This window comes from Aphelocoma coerulescens, chromosome 1A, assembly GCF_041296385.1.
Source record: "Aphelocoma coerulescens isolate FSJ_1873_10779 chromosome 1A, UR_Acoe_1.0, whole genome shotgun sequence".
NCBI classification, from domain to species: domain Eukaryota; kingdom Metazoa; phylum Chordata; class Aves; order Passeriformes; family Corvidae; genus Aphelocoma; species Aphelocoma coerulescens.
The window spans coordinates 60,181,500-60,196,716 of record NC_091014.1 but is presented as its reverse complement, the minus strand read 5'-3'; the positions used below and the strand labels follow the sequence as shown (position 1 = coordinate 60,196,716).

The 15,217-nt window shown below is 43.9% G+C and overlaps 1 long non-coding RNA gene across 1 annotated transcript; it reads left to right on the top strand.

The window, feature by feature from the left end:
* The first annotated feature begins 6,885 nt into the window (after positions 1–6,885).
* Positions 6,886–12,790, top strand: LOC138104731 (uncharacterized). The gene is made up of 3 exons (XR_011148239.1): positions 6,886–7,028; positions 10,039–10,192; positions 10,347–12,790. It is a non-coding gene; the product is annotated as an uncharacterized lncRNA (long non-coding RNA).
* Positions 12,791–15,217: the final 2,427 nt, after the last annotated feature.

Below are 15,217 nucleotides of genomic sequence, written 5' to 3'. Positions count from 1 at the left end.
CAGGGATAAGTACGGATGTGCTGACAGAAACCTCGTGGTTCCAAACCATAGGCTGTGTAGAGCCTCAAGGGATTTTCTGGAAAGCAACTGCTTTTTCAAAGTTAAACATTTTTATCCCCCTTCCCAAAATGGCCATCAGACCAGCAGTGTTTCACAGACGAGCACATGTGTTTACTTCCATGACTTTCATGCTGTCAACAGAAAATATTTGAAATTGCAGGCAAAGTTTCCAAGAAAGCAGAGATGGAGATTTTCTTTGCTTTAAATTTCTGAGGACCTTCCAGCAGTCCTTCTCCTGTCTTTGCACCACTCTCTTGCTCAGCTGGGAGCCTGGAGATCTGAGCCCACGACTTGAGCACAGATCTGTCTGGGGACTCTCGTGTGTTTAGGTGCTGTGGGCCAAGGAGTACCTTTGGTACATGCAGTGCCAGCCACAACACAGTGCTAAGCTTGGAGGGACCTTTCTGGACAGGGGTGGAAAACCCTTCTAATATTTACACTTATTTGGCTATGCAGTGGATATTATATCTTTTTCCAGCCCAGATCTCTATGAGAGCCAAACCTGGCCATGATGTTTGTCACTGTTAATGCTGTACCAATAGCTAAGCTATTGGTGAAAGGTTGACACAAAAGCATTGTGCCTTGCTGATTAGTCACAGCCTGTAACTATCACAGCTTTAAAAATTGTGATCATGAGGCCTTGCCTTGCGACCCTGCTGCCCACCCACTTTCACACAGAGAGAGACGAATAAATATTTACTACTTCTCAAAATAACACCCAGCCACACTCACCCTTACTGCTGCAGAGTAGTTCATCTAATTGAAATAAGAACATAAGTAAATTGTTTGTCAAGGCAGTTTATTAGGAAAAGATTGCTGTGTCAGGAGCTCCCTCACTGTGAGAGATGCTGCGTTGTCTCTCTTAATATTTAATGCAATTTTAATAATATTTCCCAGTTAGGGGTGCAGGCTGATGCTATAGACTAAAGCCTGCCAAAGTGGGGAGGAATAAAAGCTTGAGGTCAGCCTCATTCAATTGACTTTTCCACCTGGAGGCTGGGCAAAGAGCAGTGCTGCACTTTTTCCAAGGGATTCAGCCACTCCCAGGTACTTCTCTCATCAGCAGCTTTTATCTCTTATTTGTGGATTTTGCCTTTCACTCACTCAGAATGACACTTTAAAAGGTGAGGGCCATATCCTGAGGAGGTAGTTATGAGAAACCCACCTTTCTTCCTTTGACAAACCCATTTCTCTTTGCAATGTTGTTCTGCTTGGGCTCATTAATCAGACAGTACTATAAACTACTGAATTTCTCCCAAGCTTGTGATTGCATCTGCAGCTACAGCACTCCTGACTGTCAACAGCAAGTCTTGTTTTGGAAACCTCTGGGTTAAAATCAGAAGTGTTTTAGCTCAAGGAGTGGGGATATTCAGCTTAAGTATCAAAGGTCCCTGCTAGTAAAGTGTCCCCCGATGCTGCCTTGGTGTCACCCTCCAGTCCTCACAGACCTGTCTTGACTGCAAGGCTGCTGCACTGCTGGTGCCCCAGTCCCCATGCCATTCCTCCAGATGTCTTCTGGCAGCAATGCCCAGCTCAGGCTCTTCCTTGTTGTGAAAGACTCCTGGCTGAAGGACCATGGAGTCAGAGCCTTTTGAAGCTGCTGCATAATAAGCTGTATTCTTTTCCCAAACACCACTAGACAGTTCAATAATAATTACATGAACTTTGTAATCAGCCAAACCAGCATAGCCATCTACCTGACCTACAGGTTGCATTTGTGAGTAATTTTACATAAAGGGCAGGTACTTTTGTCCTTAGTGCACGGCCTTGTGCACAAACAGCTATAGAAGAAGGGCCCAATTATAAATAAACCGTCCTTAGTTGTCACTTTGCTGTCTCTGACTTCCCACGCATTCAAATGGTGAGACTGATTCATTTAATCTTACTCTAAAGCAACAAGCCACAGAGTCAGTTTCCTGACAGTTGCTTAAAAAAGTGTAGCTGAGCTCTCTTAAATTGTCTTCCCTTGTATTATATTTAGACATTGTGATTAGAGTATCTGTCACGATATGCTTTTACTTTAAGGCAGAAGTTCAAGCCGTTTTCTGAAAGCAAAGAGATGCTCCTGGGAGCTAAAGGGGCACGAGTGCTGGGGTTCATCATTTAGGAGCAGAGATCTTCAGCAGCACTTGTGCTGCTGGCTCCCCTGCACAGCCAGCCTTATGAAAACCTGAGTTTCCAAGTAAGTGCAACATTACTTACCATAATGAGACTACTGGGAAGGGTGGAGTCAGTGAAAGACTTAGCGGCTGTTTCCAAGGGTTTAGAAATATCAGCTGAGCAAGTGTTACGATCTTCCCTTCTCCCCTCCTTCCCTCTTCTCCCCCCCAAATCTTGTCAAAGGCTTGGATGCAAAATCTGGACACTCTTGTCTTATGAACATGCCTTTTATATGTTTGTGTCATTGCAAAGCAGATTGTAATGACTACACTTCATGCATTTTACCCTAATTAAGTCAGTGGAGGTTTCAATGCAGATACAAACTCGACGTGCAGCTCTGCCCTTGACAATTGCCTACCAAAGAGAATACCTGAAAGCTCTTGTTTTGCTAAATATGCTATTTAATATTTTGTAATGCTCGGGTAAATATAGTCAGTGAATGTAGAGTCTTCCACGTTTCTGTAGTATTGTGGAGGGGGTTATTACAGTTATGCTGAAGGAGGTTTCCTTGTTCCATGCTTTGGCAGAGCAGTTGTCAAATTCTGACCTGCAGGTTCCAGTCTGCTGACCACCGTTGGTGATGAGGAGACCCCCAGACTCCAGCAGACTTTCAGGCACTTCTCTGCTGGGAGGAGCTCGCCAGCAGCCTGGCAGATGTGACCAGAATCTGGCAGACAGGACGAAGTGAAAGACCCGCTGGGCTCTAAGGTACAAGGGGGGACAGGAAAGGCTCTTTGTAGAGGGGGAACAGCAGAGAGCAAATGCCATGCTTCTGTTGTGTTTTGTTAACCTGAAATAAATAGAGCTGTGGAATTTAACACACTGGACTGAAAGGTGAGTTTCTCCCATGTGCCGTGTATAGGATGCCTGTCTTCCTCTAGCTGATCTACAGAGATTTGTAAATCTATTATTGCTTCCACATACCCTCATAGAAACTTGTGCTTTAGGTTTAGTGTGTAGAAAACTTCAGGTCCTAGGTCCACATCCAAGTGTTTGTCTAAATGCGATTGGATTACCATTCCTTTAAGATTGGTCATATTCCTTTTCCCTCAGATAAAAATGTCATGCTAGAAGTTTACCACCATCCCTGTGTCTCTAGAGAGAATCTTGGAGACTTGAAGGTGACTTTTCTGAAAAATGGTCTCAATATAATTCCAAAAATACTTTATAATTTGGAACCTGCTCCTCAACCTCCAGCAGAGATCAAAGAGATCCCAGAAAAAAAATTAAGCACCATGCATTCCTAGGAGCTGAGCCTTTGGCTGTAATGAATCAATCAACTACCCTTTTATCAGCCAGGTATAAACTGACTTAGGGCATTTTGGAGCCAAAGGCTACTAGTACAAGGCTGCTGGTTTAGGCTTTGTTTTCATTAAAAAGTTTGACTCCAAAGGAAGGTCTTTGTTTTCAGATTTTTTTACATCTTCTCGTTATTTTCACCTTCGAGCTTGCTCAGCCAGTTGGGTATGCAGAACGTGTTCTTGCTTACTAGATTGTCTTCCTAGATCATCAAGATCATCTGTTGAGGGTATGTATGGGGTGATAATTACTATCTGTCATTGGTATTTATGGGGTTCCAATCACTACAGTACTGTGGTGCCAGGTACACTATTGAGATAAGCAGATAAGTTATTGAACCTGGACTCTGGTCTTCCCACCCTGGTGCTTGGCCCCTTTGACTTGGAGACTTTGTCCTCTCGCTCTTGCTCAGATGCAGGGCACCTGAGAAAAAGTGAGGTTTGTGCTTTGCTGTGAAACAGCCCTGGCCTGTGAACTCAGCTGGGCTGTACCTGGTGCCCATGGCTCCATCTGGGATCATATCCTGCTTCTGTCCCTCATGCTGACCCAAGGCACCGGTGCTGTGACCAGTGGCACTGGGAGCAGAGCCCACAGAGCCCACACCCTGCACGCTGGCTGTTGCGGAACTCTTTTCCATAGAACTTTTTCCAAAATCCAGCTAACTGTGGCAACTGGGAGAGCTGAAATCAACTGAGGTGCTGCTTCCCAGCCTGTGAAGGGTCACAGAAGGTGTCCCAGTCAGACAGCATGGAAAGCTTTGATCTCTTTGGACAAGGAACTGCTGTGAAGCAGACAGCTGCTGGAGCCTGGCTGGCATTAATATGAAGAATTTCTTCTGGCTACTGGTACTAAAGAGAGAGTTTGCTTCTCAGACAAACTCAACCCTTTGACCAACTTGACCACAGCTGTGGCCAGAGACTCAGTCTCAGCCTGATTCTGAGAAAAACACATGCCTGGAACTCCATTTCTACCACTACAGAGAAATTAATATGAACCCACAAGAAAGTGGAGATGAGATGAAAAAATGCAGGTCACAGTAGCAGCTAGTTCCTAAGTGGGACAGGCATAAATTTCTTTAATGTGGATATAGAAGGGGACTTATTTTGTTTCTATTATTACTTGATTGTGGGAGGCTAAAGGAAAATTTCCTCACAACCTCAAGAAAGAAGTGTTCAAAACAAGTTTTTAAAATGTGAAAATTAAAACAAAAAATTAGGAAGGAAACTGTAATGGAGGATCTGTGTAAAATTTTTTCCCCCTTCTTTTTGATCAGCTCTGATGGTTCTAATTGATGTCCAAGGAGAAAGCTTGATGATTTAGAGATGAAGAAGAAAGGAATCACACCCTTGGTAAGCCCTGCCTATGGGATGGCAACCCCGGGACATGCTGAAAATGTTTAAATAAGGAATGTGCCATGAGCCAACATTTATCTCCTGCTTACCCTTACAGCTATTTTCTTACCCTCAAATTTTCAGGAATGAGGAGCTATAAGGATCAGTAATTACGCTGAGACTTTTCCTTTATGTATCACTGCTCACTCAAGAATTTCAGCCCATTACACAAATAGCAGTGACGTGCTAGGCAGGGGCCCTTTGAAGCACAAAGTGCCATTGCTGCCAGCTTGGTTTCCTCAGCAGAAGAGCAGTGGCAGAAGGAGATGAAGGGATGGAGGCTGCAAAGCCTTCCTTGCCCTCCCAAGTCACTCGTGCCCTTCCTGCTTTGCCCCCATGGGGGTTTCTGGCCTCACAGCCCACCTGAGGCCAGGCTCTTTTGGGATGACAAAGCGTTTCCAGATGCTTAGGTGCACCAGGCAAACAGGGAATGGGCACCCAGCACCCAGTGCTCAGTGCCCAGGGCCAAGCAAGGCAGTGATCCTACTCCTTAATTGCCAAGAGCTGCTCCATGACGCCAGAAGGTTCACAGAGAGCAAACAGGGCTGGAGTCAGGTTACATTGACTCCCAAGGACCAGGCAGAGGCTTCCCAGGGAAAATACATGCCCAGGTAAATAAAGAGGGAAATAATTATAAATAAGTAATTACCTGAGCAGAAGTAAAAGTGGGAAGCTGAAAGACTGAAAGAAAAGAGAAGTACATGAGCTTTTTGTAGATGCAGAGGCTTGCATTTTACAGCTAAAGAAATACAGGAAGAAATTTAAATACATATTTAGGGAAAAAAAATCCAATGGGAAATGTGAAAAGAACCACTTTTATGAGGAAGCCTCTGAAGAGACAAAGGTATAAATGTACAATTCCAAAGATCAACTATTTCTTCTTCAACAGAAAAAAAACCCAAATAATTCATTCTGTACAGAGTTGAAGTAAACTCTTGGAAAAGCACCTGGGAACAGTGCTGGGAATTGCCCACCCAATGATTTTTGCTCCTGTCACTGGGAAGTGTAAGTGAAGTGCAATTTATTCCAAGAAACTTTGCATTCCTTTCTTCTCACCACTGTCTTGCTTATGGTCAGGTATATTTATAGAAACCTGCTCAAAGACCTGAGATGCACTGCCATCAGTCTCCCAGCACCATCCACTCAGTGGTCAGTGGAAGGATAAAAGACTCCTATCCAGGGAAATACCCTTTCCCATACAATCATAGAATGCTTCGTGTTGGATGGCACCTTTAAACATCATCTCCCCTTCCACAGACAGGGACATTTTCATATAGATCAGGTTGCTCAGAGGCCTGTCCAACCTAACGTTGAATGTTTCCAGGAATGGGGCCCCTCTCACCTCTCTGGGCAACCTGTGCCAGTATTTCACCACCTTCATTGTAAAAAATTTCTTCCATTTATCAAGTCTGAATCTATACTCTTTTAGTTTAAAACCCTTGCCCCTTGCCCTGTTGCTACTGTTCCTACTAAAAAGTCAGTCTCCATCATTCTTACAAGCCCTCTTCCAGAAGGCCACTATAAGGTCTCCCAGGAGTTTTCTCTTATCCAGTTGAACAACCCCAGCTTTCTCAGTCTTTCCTAATAGGAGAGGTGCTACAGCCCTCTAATCATCTTCAGATTAAGCAGAAAATGGCTTATCAGGGAGGCAGGATCTCACTTAGAGAGCTCCAGACTGAAAACCCAGTCTTTAACTTTCTCTGAAAGACAAGATGGAAAAGAGATATAAATATGCTTTCTTTGCTCAACCACCACAAGGTACCTTGTGTACCCTGCTCTCTCATGTTTCTGGACGAAAGAAAATTCAGGGGCAATTTATCACCAAATTAAGGTCACCACTATCAAAATCATTCTGGATCCCAAAGAGCCAAATAAATTTTATTGTACTTCTAGAAATGTATTTTGGGGAATGATAAGGAGCCTGGGCCAGCTGTTGCTCACTTAGCTCTTACATAGGCAACACCTGCATGGATTGCAGTTGGGGATGGCTGAACGAGGACTGGATGGGGTCATTGCAGTGCCATGAACTGAGCTGGAGATGGAGGGGCTGGTGCTTGGAGACTACATTACATTCCTCAGCTTGGGATAATCCAGAGTGCCCAGAGACAGGGCAGCCAGGTATGTGCTGCCTTTTTTTCCAGCCTGTCTAGGAGGTAACTGGAGTGATACTGTAGGGAAAAGATTCAGGCAATGGGATTGGAAAAAAAAAAAAAAAGGAAATAAAGTTCCTTTATGATTCCTCTATGATTCTGTGGCTCTCAGAGCACGCTGGGTGGCGGGACTGGAAGTGTGGAAGTGCAGCACACAGACAGACTTTATTAGCCTGATAAACTAGAAAGACTGGTGTGTTTTGGCACTCCATCACTGTAACTGGCCTTTGGTGAGACAGTGTCTTTGGCCAATGCTATTTTCAGGGAGGATTTCTCTGTCCTTATGTATACCCTGCCTATTGGGCACATGAGAGCTGTGCTATTTAACCCTCCTTCCCCTTGTTTATATTCCCCATTCCCACATGATCCGTAGGCAATGTTCTATGGCATTACTCCCCTCCCCCAAACTTTCCCTATTTCAGTTGGTGTCACCACAAAGGAATAGATTATTACTGACACTGATCCCAATTTAATCCTTCCAATAATCTGATTTTTCCAAGCCTATTTATATCCTTGAAATGACAGTAGGGTTTAAAGTGATACAAATACCTGAGCCTAAGCGCTAGTACTATCCACACCAGTCTGTTCCAGTTTTGACCCTTCAGAATAAACTGTAACCCCAAATATTATTTGATAAATCCCTTCCCAAGTGTTTGTAGTGCTAGACTGGTCCTTGGTTCCTCCTTTTGACTAGCTTTTTCAAATTACAGGTTTATTTTTCGTTACATTGGTATCAAGCTGAAGTCCCAGAATAAGTTTTAAAGCTCATATAAATGTAGAATTTCTTTTCCCTTTGTGGATTTTAATAACTTTCTGGTGTCTGGAAATGATCTAGAAGTAAAGCTTTCATAGCAGTGTAAGAAGTATAAATCCGTTCTAGTTTGTTATTTCATCCAGCAACTTGAGAACTTTTTTTATTTTCCTGGGCTTTAAGGTGTTCAGCCAATGTTTTCTCCCATCCCCAATCTCCTTAAGAAGCTTATTAATGTTTTACATTGAAAATAAAGACAAAGCAATCTGAAAGCAAAGCCATCCTTAGGGCTGCATACTGTAAATGTGCTTGCTGGACTATTTCCACTATTTGTAACCAATTCATTTTAATATTGCTCCTGCTTCTTGCTAGATCTGCAGAACTTCAGTTCACACGTAGCCAAGGAGTAGTTACACCAGCAGTCAGCAGGTTTTTGTTCTTTTTTCCCCCCCACTCTTATAATTCAATGCAATGACTTGTTTATATAACCGGATCCTGTTGTTTCTCCAAAAGGGACTTGGCTATTTCACTTGAGTGACAACACCCGTGGTAGGTGATGGTCTGTTTTTTCCAAAGCAAAGGCCTCAGTTTTCAGCAGAATTTACATTCCAGTAATAAATATTTAAAGGAATTATAATGGAACTGAAGCAAAGAATGTCCCTCTGAAGCACACACACACACACACACACACACACATATGTATACACACACACACACACAAATACATGCACACTCACTGTCACTTAGTCTGGGGTCCCTCTGGTGCAGATGGTGCCTCTGTTCAAACCCTGAGATATTCTGCTTTTTCAATTAGGAAACTTGGCCACCTTGGATTTTTAATACCCCATAAAAACCTTACAAAATATTATTCTTTACTGTCCGCGTAGCAGATCACTCAAACACCTATGTCAAAGGCATTTTCTGCAGCAGGATCTCTTTCTGCCCCTAAAAAAATGTAAACAAGAGTACAATCCATGCTGATTTCTTGGTGTCCTTTCTCAGGTATGAGCTTTAGGATTTTCAATCATCTCCATTTTATTCTATAATAGACTAAAATAAATGACACCAGAATGGCAGTTTTGGAACATACCAGGGCTAAACAACTATGTATTGGCTTCTAATGTGTAGATTATTATAAAGCAAATGAGACACTGATGTACTTTTCCATTTACAAAGCTTGGATTTTCCCCTATGGGCATAACACTAGGTGATGTCTTAATTAATGATGGTGACGATCATATATGTGACATAAACAAAAGAGCTGCTTTTTAACAATAATAAAAAAAGAACAAAATATTCCAACTCTTTTGAGAAGAACTGATGAATGAACTGATGAATGAACTAATTCCAAAAAGTAGAATAATGAAAACCAAAAGGCAAAAGCCGGAAGAATGCAACATAAATATTGGAGTTACCTGCAAATGTAACCTTTGCCAACCAGAAAATATTTATTCTGTATATTTTACCGTATCCTTGTCTCTTCCTGTGCACTGAATGATGCCCACATTAGCAGCACTACATCTGTATTAAACTGCCTGATTATAATGCTCACTGAGCACTGCCCACCCATCAGAGCCTGCTTGTCCTTTCTCAAGCCAGTGCACGTGCAATATTCATAAAATGACACATGGATCACCCACTTTGTCCACATTTACTACATATATATGTTTCATTATCTATGGAAAAAATAAGCATTGAGTCTTAACAATAAGTGCACAGAAGGGCAGCTTTGTTGTGAGGAGGCCTGCGACCTGCAGAGGAGTTACCTGTGCAAAACTGACCCTCTGACACAGCATGCTGAGCTGGACTCTGACATGTCCCTCTTCAAACTGGCAGATGAAAATGCAGCGGCCAGTGCTCCTCTTGTTCTCACCCCTGTGTGACCTGCATCTGCAGGAATCTTGGGATGGGAACAACACACTGATGGGTGCTTATCAAGGGACAACCATGATTATCTCTGACTTTGAAAGATTGAAACATATAGGATGTGTGGGAGCTGCAGAAGGACCTGTGTCTGACAATCTCACCAAAAAAGCAAATTGAAGGAATGAAGAAATGGGTGCTAGGGGTACTGGGAATTGGTCTTGGCTCTAAGGGTAGGTGGAGGGTTACATGGGGTTTTTCCATTCATTCCTGTGTCCAGGGCTAAGCAGCAAAACAGTACCTCTCCATTTCCCCCTATCTCTGTATTTTCACCTTTGGAATCTGGTTATTCTTCGCTCACTAGGTTTAATTTGCTGACCTGACATGAACATATCCATCTTCCATGTTGATCCTGGCTTAAACTCAACAGAAACGGAAGTAAGAGTGGAAAATTACCCTTCTGACAGCTAGAGACAATGACACAGAACCAGTTCAGGAGAAATGGAAGGCGGTCACAGGTATGTAGAAGGTCTCTGTCTACTCGAGGAAGTCCACACTTTAGGAGCGAAAGAGTGGGTGTTTGTTGATATGAGCATGGACATGCAGACACCAGTGGAGATGTAGGGAGGAATAGATGCTTTTATACTCATCAGCCCTCGTTGCTGTATTCAGCTTTCTGCAGACATCACTGCAGGGGAAGCAGCCCTGGCAGAAGCTTACCTTCATCGAGAGAGACCTTTGGGATGGATCCGCTGGCCAGGAGAGGGAACGAGAACCCTGCAGCAGGAAAGGGGAGACCATCTAGTTCAGGAGAAGCTCCTGGGAGAGGGGCAGGTGTGGATAGAGGCAGTAGGGCCTCCCGCTCCTGTCGCTCACCCTTCCCATGCCAGCCCTGCTCCATCTGCTGGCAAGAACAATGCGGAGCCGCTGCCGTTTGCCCGCCGGGATCCAGCCCCTCCTGTCCTCCTCCCCAGCCCAGATTCCCTCCATGTCTTCATTTCATCGGCCACAAGTGCCGAGGGAGAGAAGAGCAGAGCCTTCCCCAGACACAGGAGGGAGAACAACCCTTAGTTTTGGATCCCTGCTTTCCCATGAGCTTCCTTCTATTTTAGCCTCTAATATGTCAAAGTTACAAATTAAGTACTGTGCATGCCGTATATTTGCTATCTGATCTACTGGCTGGGAAGTTGACTTCTCTGCTCGCCCGTGGTCAGCAAAACCCAATGGAAATACCCTGCAAGTCCCCTGAGGCTGCACATTGGGATATTGATGGGAATGGAGTGCAATGGCAGCACCAGCTGCTGCCTCAGCCAAGCGCCCAGGAAACCAGGGTGCAGCTCTGAAAGGTGTTCAGGGGAAACAGGAGTCCTTTGGCTCTTTGCTTTGCTGCTCAGCACTTTGCAAGGGTGTTGTTTTGGCTCTGCTTCCATTTTCCCCTTGCCTGCTAGGTGTTTAAGAGAACATGCTGAGGAAAGCTCTGATTTTTTCAAAATATGGAAGCAACATGGAAAGCTTTTGCCGTGTGTGAGCCTGCATGACATTGTGAATTTGACTCACTCTTCTCTGTACATGGAGATGAAGGGTGTTCACAGTTCTCCTGTGAAAGGGTTTTTCAGTTCTGGCACCATGGGCGTTAAATGCTTTTTCCTCTTGTCCTGCCTTCTGCTTTTGGGAAATCATCTGCACCTGGAATTTGCATCTCTTTTCCATATGGGAAAAGAAATATGTTCATCCTGCTGTGGTCCTTACAGATGGCAACTCTTTCAGCTCTGGGTTACAGGCAGTCAGGTGAATGGGGTGGGCTGAGCTTCCCCATCAGTCGGCCCCTCAGGGAGCGAAGAAGGGCAGCCAGCGTCAGACCAATGTTTACAGAAAATTTAGTCTGCAGTGGATTTCCCTATTCCAGTGAAACAATAGGAGGGTCTTGTGCTGTATTATCCATGCTTCCTCTTTATTCTGATATTATCTGTGAATTCTTGCAAATAATAGATGACCGAGACCATTATTGTTCTGGGAAGTAGGAAGATGAAAACATTAGATGGACCTTAGCAGTTTCAATAGACTTATTCATGGTGTTTGTAGTTATGCAAGTCAGAAACTAGCAAAATACCTGTTGGAGTAAGTAATAACCCTGTGCATTCACAAAAGCAGTTCTCTTACATCTAGTTTTTAATAAGAGAGGCTGCCTCAGTCAACCAAGTGCTAGAGAGTTCAAAACAAAAGAAGAAAGCAAACATAATTCCACTCTTAATGCCACAAGACCTTGGGAAGCAATCCATTGCAGTTCTTCCATGTATCTGCTTTAATACAGGCATTCTGATATAAATTGCATGATTGTGATTAATAAATCTTCTATCAATTGAACTAGAAGTCAAAAGAACATATTTCTTTTTTTTTCTTTTTCTTTTCTAAACCTGCATTAAAATAGATTATTCAGAACTCTTGGAATGAAAAGTCCTAGGTCAAAACTCACATTTTTCTGGCAAGTCTATGAAAACTTACTATAAAAAGTCACATACTGTAGAATCTCAATTATCCTGGAAGGCTTATCCGGGTTATGGCTTAAGTGTGCTATTCATGTGCTGCCAATTTGTTCTAGAAGTACAAGATGAGCTGTAGTGCCTTGCAAAGCAACTAAACCCTTCCCTGGGCCAGATGGAATCCAGAAGCCATTCAATGGATTGATCTGGGTGCAGAAGTCCTGCAGCTTCCCTTCGGTCCCGCGCAGAACTGGGCTGTGCCTCAGAGCTGGAAGCCACAGAGCAGTGTGAGTCCTCTGCAGTTCTGTCAGGACTCAGTATCTGCCTCTACATCATCTCCTCCTCATCTGGGAAGTCTTTTTCATTTAGAAACGTTGCCCTGCAACTGGACAGAGATGGCCATGATGTGGTCCTGCACAGAAGCTAAGAAGTCTTTATGGGTACCACTTGTCTGGACACTAAAACCTCCTGCATCACTCATGTTTTATTATTTCCTATTACTTGCCTTCTCTTCTTCACCTCAAGTAAAGGGGACCTGTTGATATACCCATGGGTTTAATACCTACTGGTCTTGGAAGAACTTCTCTGGCTCATTGTACATTGTTGACATTTTTTATGCATATTCAATTAATAAAAACTGGGCAAAACTTTAAATCCTTGGCTATATTCTGGACAGATTAAAAATTTTATGTTCTCTGTGAAGAATTGCTAAAACTTGCTACCCACAAGGACTAATTAATAAGAGTAGATTTTACTCTGGAAGGAGAACCTTCTCTCCTCTGCACAGCCTTGTGTTAGAAAAACAAACATTCACAGTTAGGCAAATAGGGCCATGCTCCCAAAGGGGTTTTTTGTGAGTCTCGTGGTGTGTAGTGATCCTATTGATCTCCCAAATTCAGGGCAGCAGTGACTGTTGAGAAACTTCACCTCTAGTTTTCAAAAGAAATGCCTAGCTTTTGGGAACAAATGCCTAAATGAATGCTCAAACACAAGGTGAAAACAGAACATGCAATTTAGGCTCACCTTGCATGAGTCCATCCATGTGGGCAAAGGGAGCTTGTGAACTGAAAGCTTGAATAGGGCAAACTAGTTCAGAATAAAGCAGTGTTAGTGTGAAATACATGTCCAGCAAAGGGAAGGGGAGTTACGCAAGAGAAGCTATTCCGCAGTGACTCCCAATGTGGATAAGCCCTTAATTACTTTTAAAATCTCAGCATTACTAAGCCATGCTTATAATTTCTAGAGGCCCTGAGTTTCTGGAACAAGTGGAGTATGAGATTCAATTGCATTCCCTTCAGTGGAGGATACAGTTAAATATCGGCACGTTTGTAGGCTTGAGGCCTACAAATACCTTGCAAATTTACCTTGTGGTAAATACCTTGCAAAATTAACTAATTAGTGTGTGGGAACATTTAAGTTTTTCCCATCTGATTTTGCAAAGCTTTTTGGCAACACTGGCTTATGAGCTTTTATTTTTCACTTTTTCCCCTCTTTCTTCACAGCAAACCTAAGAACCCCCACCAGAAGCAGAAAGACAATTGGAAGTACGCTAACTTCCCGTTTCCCCCGGCTGGAGATAAGAATATTTGCTGAGTTTTGCGCCTTTTTTTTTTTTAATTTTTAATGTAGACATATATATATAGACTTAAAAAAAAAGAAATATATTAAAGGTTTCAGAGTATTTGCGGCCACGCAAAGCCTCCTTTCCTTGCAGGAGCATGTCAGTGGGAGAGGTTGGGGGTGGTGGCGGAACTACAGCCCCCAGAGGGCGTGGCGGGGGGCAGCCGAGGGGGACAGGGCAGGGACGCGCGGGGGCTGCTGGGAGCTGTAGTCCCGCGGCCCTGCCTGGCAGCTCTCCCAGCACCTGTCTGTTGTGTGAGGGGTGGCGAGGGCTCGGCGCCTCACTGCTGCCGAGGTCAGGCTGCTGGAGGGCAGCTGCTGGCAGGCACCCCAACCAGGAACCTCTGGAGGAGGCATGGGAGACCTCTGAAGGTAAAGATCTCCTGGGATTTTCTGTGTAAATCCTGTAGTCCATCCTAGTTCTCCTTGCCCCGTGCTTTTGGCTGGGAGGCTTTGCCATGTCTTTCCTGTGGCACATCCTTGGGCAAAGTTTGGCTTGGCTGGCGGCACTGTCTGCAGTGTCAGCATGTGGGATCAGGTAGAGAAGCCATTCTCCCCTGCAGCCATGGTTAGAAGTGTTGGCTCCTTTAGGTAAAGGTTAGTGGGATAAATAATCATTCAGTCTTAGAAAAAGTGAAGGTAGGAATCCCACTCCCTAGAGGGACTGGGAATCTTTCTCTAGTGAATAAGGGTCTTATAGCATCCAGCTTTTTGCTGAATTTAAGCTTGCTTTTTAAGTATTTTTTTCCTTTTAAGTTGATTTTCTAGGTCTTAGTAGAGAGAAATTGACAAATACACGTTTTGCATATGTGGCTGCAATAGGCTGTGTACATTTCCTTCTTCCTGTGTATCTGCTGATAGCTGAACTGGAGGCAACTCAGTTTCAGGCTGTTCAGACCACTACAGTGAAAATCCGTGGAAGTACTTCCATTTCACCCTGTTGCTTAATAAAACAGAGAAGTGGTGTTATAATTGAACTGACTTGAGTTGGTTTTCGTAGCTGAGAGAATGGTTAAGGGTTCCCTGTTAATTGTTAATTAGTTAACCACGTATTGGTTATTAATGGTTTTGTCGGTTGATTGTTAATTGTTAGGAAATTCGTTTATTAACCATTGCTAAGGGGAAGTAGTGTTAGGAGCATTTTCTGTATCGATGTTAGGATGTTGGGCGGGTATGCAAGTTGGTAACGAGGGAAAGGTCCAGAAGAAGGTCTGTGCCAGTCATGTCTCCTTAGCATAAGGAATAAATACCACCTCCTGATAGGACCGAGACCAGCGAATCACCCCAGTGACGAGAACCTGTCCCCTAGAGATGACATCCTGACAAGCCAATCGGACTATGGATGGTGGGAGAGCCTGGGGTGTAAGAGGGTGGTGCCTCCTGGGGAATAAGAGGCAGCGTCCCTGAGGGGACAGGGATTTCTCTGCCCGCACGACCATGAGT